Source organism: Anarrhichthys ocellatus, unplaced genomic scaffold, assembly GCF_004355925.1.
Source record: "Anarrhichthys ocellatus isolate YVR2014 unplaced genomic scaffold, GSC_Weel_1.0 scaffold2, whole genome shotgun sequence".
NCBI classification, from domain to species: domain Eukaryota; kingdom Metazoa; phylum Chordata; class Actinopteri; order Perciformes; family Anarhichadidae; genus Anarrhichthys; species Anarrhichthys ocellatus.
In genome coordinates this window covers 3288275-3294112 of record NW_022280032.1, presented here as the reverse complement: position 1 = coordinate 3294112, position 5838 = coordinate 3288275, and the positions used below count along the sequence as shown (strand labels likewise).

At 40.5% G+C, this 5838-nt stretch overlaps 1 protein-coding gene across 11 annotated transcripts in view; it reads right to left on the bottom strand.

Annotated features, from left to right (window-relative positions):
• LOC116392982 (unconventional myosin-IXAa-like) overlaps positions 1–5838 on the bottom strand; it is a 130571-nt gene that overhangs the window by 100082 nt on the left and 24651 nt on the right. The gene's annotated exons all lie outside the window — the stretch shown is intronic.

Genomic DNA, 5838 nt, shown 5'->3' with positions numbered 1-5838 from the left:
ACACACACACACACACACACACACACACACACACACACACACACACACCTTCCAGTTTCACAGACTACAAAGGCTCAAATGTGACATGTGGAAAAAAAGATGAACTGTAAATTACTGTTAAATAAGTTGATGATTATGAGATCAAACGAATGACATGATACTGGTATTCTGTGTGTAGCAATGTTTCTATCATGCTGATGTTTGACGTTAATCTCACTGAACTAAGAAAAGTCAGTTGCTTTTACTTTAAACGATAATATTAAAATACCGCTAAACCAGACTGAAATTAAACTAAAGTAACTATTTAACACCCTTAATATTTAGATGAGTCTTTGCAGCATTAAGCTTTCCAAACAACATTTTGATTAGTAGGTCAAATTTCCTAATCTAAAGTACATATAATCACATTTTTGGATGACATTCTTTAAAATTCAGCAAATTTAATTTGGTCTCAAACAAAATAATTAGAGAGAGTTTTGTGTCAAAACTAATACACACAATTATATATTACTATATATCAAAGGACAGGGAATAATCCCTGTTTTCTTTACTCAATTATGTTTATTAGTTGTTGAGAGTAATTTCATTAGGAAACCGTGACTCTGACATTAGTCTGTTGTTTTTCATATTGTCAGTCAGATCCTGTTCTGTTCTACTGCATCATAACTAAATGCAGAAAATGCATTCGGAGAGACAATAACCAGATGATGAATATGAATCGATAAAAGTCTATCCCAAAATGTCGAGACAAGAACTCAATTGAAACGCGGGTGAAACAAAGACCACCGCTGTGAAAGCTTTACTGATCCCTGCTCTTCATCATCTCTTCCTACTTTTTTCTTTCAGGTTTTCTATCTGAGCTTCATCCCCCTCACGCTGTTTCTGTTACGCTTCTTTTTCCCTCCGACTATGTTCTGGAGATTCACTTTCAACACAAACAAAACGCATCACTTATTTATTTATTTTTACATTTCTACCTGTGTTCCCCTTTAAATGGATTCTCCATTCAAGTTCTGTTTGCACAGCCGGGGTTTTTTTGGGAAGCACAAGGCATTAAGAATGAACATCTTCACTAAAGTGAGGTTATTATTTCATTAAAACATGTACCATTGTCCTCTTACACTCTGACTCCTGCTCACATTTTTTAAATATCTCTTGCCGGATGACTTTTAATTTACTTTAATGGCTGCCTCAGCTAAGTGCATGCACTAGACAGATAGAGGAGAAGAGAGAGAGAGAAGGGAGAGGATGAGCCAGCCAGTCGTCCTTTGAGTGCCCCAGACAGACCCTCCTCTCCCTCCTGCTGTCTGGAGGGATCCTGACCACCTACAGCAGTCTGCAGCAGCCCGCCACCACCAGACAGAGAGAGAGAGAGGGAGAGAGAGACAGAGAGAGAGAGAGAGGAAATAACCAGCTGGGCGTCTGTAAGAAACAAAGAGGTGAACTGTGATAGATGAAAGACGGAGCAGAGGCAGAGACGACAGAGAGAGAAAAAGTACACAAGATCCAAAACAACGTCCCCCGCGACTGATGCAGTCCCTTGTTGAGACACTAACGAGCTGTTCAAATGGATAACAGGTCGCAGTGTCAAGTCTGTTATGCAGAAACGTAACTACAGTCAGTGTTCACAGTCCTTTCATGCTGTCTGCTGGGGGTCCCTTATGAGCATTTCTGGTGCTTGTACAAAACAAGAACACAACAAATGAACGAAACAAGTCTGAAGCAAAGCTACTCGGGTAAATGTTACTCCGAAGTTCCAAGACTGCAGATCAAAATCTGCACAGCAGCATGTGAGGTAATGTATACACTGGATTGATTGAATAGCAAACAAATAAACAAATGTAAATTGCCAATTGACTTGTGACTGTAGTCGCCATGTCCTTGTGTCACCACTAAAACGTTAGCCGCTAGGGGGGAAAGCTAGAGCAGCATGGGAGAGAGAGTTCAGTGTGTACGTCAGTAGAGTGTGTGAGTTTCATTGAGTTTTAAGTAACAACTGCATATATTTCCTCACACCGGAACAGAAACTATTAAATACCTAAAGATTAATATATATTACTTTAACCCAGGGAATGAAATGTTCAAAATATCATGTATAAAACAATATTAATCACAGTTGGTCTAAGCAAATTTTCCTGAAAACTGAGCTTGTATCAACAAAGTTGTGCAGACTAACTTAGAATTTCAGTATTTAAACGTACGAACCAGCAGGAAACTTACAATTCTGTACAAACAAAACACGAGAGATTCACCACTAACGCAATATGAATATGCAATTAGTTTTTTTACCCTCGTCCTGATAAAAAAATATAATAACAAGATATAAAACAAGAGACTTTCTCAACAGCTGGTGTCTACAAGGTTTTTGTTTGTAACAATCTATTTTAGACAGACGGTTATTTTATCAACATAAAACTAAAAGAAAAAATTAGTGCTGGGCAAGTTAACGCGTTAACGCATTCATTAATTAACGCCGACAATTATTTTATCGTGCATTAACGCATTTTTTAATTTATTATAATTTTTTTTATTTTTTATTTATTTTTTTATTTTTTATTGAAAGACAAGAGACAATACATATACATAACAACAAGAGGATGACATGAACAGCGGGATAAAAGCCAGCAAACATCCTATAGTCAGTAATTGTAGTGCACCTATATGCTGAAATTCACGGTAAACGCATTTAATTAAACAGCACAAATCGGGAGCGAGCGAAGGACTTTGAAATTTAGCGGAAAGATTAACGTGAGACAACATCCGGTTTCTTCAGACGAACATCCGGTTTTCAGAATAAGATGCCACCAAAGTATGAATTATATTCACATTAAGTATAAAACATGCTACCTGCATCTCGTCAACCAAATGTTATTGCCCTTTTGTTCATATAGCAGTACTTTTAAAATAAAAGTGCGCAATACACTACTTTTGAATTCATTATTGAACTTTCCCATAACAATGCGATTAATCGCGATTAATCGCAAAAAATCCATGCGATTAATCGCGATTAAATATTTTAATCGTTGCCCAGCACTAGAAAAAATACATTACAGTACAGTAATCCCTCCGATACACCAATGATCTCTGGGAAATACCATTCATAAACACCCCAGATGTTACCAAAATAAAAGGATATTGCGGATTACCAGTTTAAAGAATAGGAGGGCAATCCAAATCCCTACTTCGGGTAATGACGTTTTTTTTCTCTCCCCCAAAATGGATATACAGCAAGTTTAATTATTCCCTAGCCCTCCTTGTTGCCTCAAAAGCAAGGATGACCGAGTTAATTTGAGACTCAACTCAAACCTCGACTGTAGCGGAGCAGAAAATCACTCAACTGTCGGCTGAGAGGTTATGAACCAGCGAGCTGGACTGCGGCAAAACATCAGCTGGAAGGCTAACGGGGTTGGAAATGACGGATGGGTCAAAGGCCAGAGTGAGGAGCCCGGGTACAGCTGGGGCTCTGAGCTACGAAGTTGGGCGGCAAATTTCTTTATTTTGGGGGGGGTGTTGAAGTAACTTTTTCTGGCATTTCCTTGAACAGCTGCATGTGTGAGGTCATTCAGGCAGGAACTGGACGGCTGTTAGACACAAAGAACAACGGAGAGACGCAACCTTAATACTGTATGTTCAGCATTTACAGCGACGGAGTTTTGATGATGATGGATGAAGATGGAAAGTGATAGAAAACAGCGAGGAAGGGAGGAGACGAGATGAGAAGAAAGAGGACAAACAAAAGAGAGGTGGTGAAGTGAAGGAGGCTAAACGTCTTGTTTTTGACACGGTCCAATCTGAAGCGCTGACAGCGTGTTGAGATAAAGCCGTGAGCTGACGAGGTGGAGGAATGAGCTGCTGCTTTGAATTGAAGAGAGATTGAAAGAGTAGAGGACGTCTCAATGACAGCGAGCCTGTCGTTTACACTGGCGGACAGGTTCAGCGCCGGGTCACGGCCATTCACAGCCATCACTCGGGTGCTAGTGTTGGAAAACAGAGCTCCTTTAAAAGGAGGCGTTAATATTTAAAGAGAAAGAGTCCGACGGAGGAAGGAGAGGGGTTCAGTGAGGAGAGGAGGAATGGTAGTTTAGATGGAGAGAGAGCAAAGTAGAGACAGGAAGGAGTAGGAGGGCTGCAACTGATGATTATTTTTATTATTTAAAGGGCCAGCATGTAGCATTTCAGGGGATCCATAAGCAGAAATGGAATTGAATGTTCAATCGCCTGAAACTAAGAATCGTTGTGTTTTCGTTAGCTTAGAATGAGTCGTTCATATCCACATAGGGAGCGGGTCCTCTTCACGGAGTCCACCATGTTGCAGCGCCATGTTTCTACGGCAGCCCAGAACGGACAAACCAAACGCTCGCTCTACAGAGAGCCTTTTGCCTGAAGGCCACCATAGTTCGCAGTCTTGGCCGAGTGCAAAACCGTGGTACCGCCAGCCGCCGTCTGACTTTTGTTGCTCCTTTAGTAGTGTTATTATGGTGATGGATGCGGACGGCGTTACCACGGCCTTGCATTCGGCGGCTCACATTACCGCAGTTTTGGAAACGGAGGGGTGTTCAGTAGGTTGCAACCTGCAACCACACACTTTAATGAAACCAAATCCTACACATTGTCCCTTTAAGTATTGAATGTTGTCTTAAATGTCAGAAAATGACAAAAGAAAAATGCCTCAATCAAAATCAATGTTTCCCGTCTTTGTGTCTTTAATTTTTTGTCCAAAACTCAAAAATATTCAGTTTACTTTCATATACGACAAAGTATCATAAAATCTGCACATTTCAGAAGCTGCAGGAAAAGTTTTACATTTGACAGTTGACCCTCTGTCTCCTCCTACTTCAGTCTGCCTCAACAATAATTGCAGATTAATTTGATGATCACGACCAAATGAGTTGAATAACTTGCACTGTAAATATGCTTTTGTTGCTTTGGAGGCTGTGAAAAGTAATGAATTAATTGTCCACCAAAACTTCCCAAAAAGCAGTATTGCTGTGTCTTCCATGAAGCCTGCAAGTCTACATTATGGTTGCACACGTCCACATTATGGTTGCACACGTCCATTAGTTGCTGCATTAGAATATTATGAAGGGGGTTTATGTGTTTTCTGTATTTGTTCAAGGAACAGTCGGGCCAGACAACTTACAACTTGTGTTCTCTTACTCTCGTTTATGTGACTTAGTAGTTCCTGTAAATCTTTGGTAATAAAAGGGGCTTTAAGACTTCAGACTTGCATTTTGTGAGTCATGAACATCTCTCCATGTCCACTGACAGACACTTTTGTCTCTCAACCCGCTGAGATGATGAGGTGTGTTTCTCATCTTATTTTAAAACTCCTACATCTCTGGATCGTTCTTTGGCACAGAAAGAAAATTTAAAAAAACGCAAACATGCAGTAAATTACACGGCCTCTGTTACGACTGCATTAGAGGAGACAGGGAATCTTTAGGATCTTATGAAGGAGAAAGCTGCCAGGGACAGGCATGCACCCAAGACATTAAACACAGATGAGAAGCTCAACTCGTCCTGCAGGTCTCCAAGAGTCTGGCTGGCAAACAGTAACACCCCCTCCTCTCCCACAGCCACTTCTCACCAGTATAATAGCAATAAACACCAAACCTCAGCATTCCTCCACAGCGCTCACACACACAAGTTCACCTCACTTTTAATCTCTGAACACGGTGTTTTCTTCCTGGTCCCCAAAAAAACTGAGGCTTTTTTCTGTACTCATTACACTAAAGATGATTGCATTAGTAGAGAAGTTACTATTAGGTTCTTTTGAACTGTGACTCACACAGTTATTCCTCTCCACACACACACACACACACACACACACACACACAC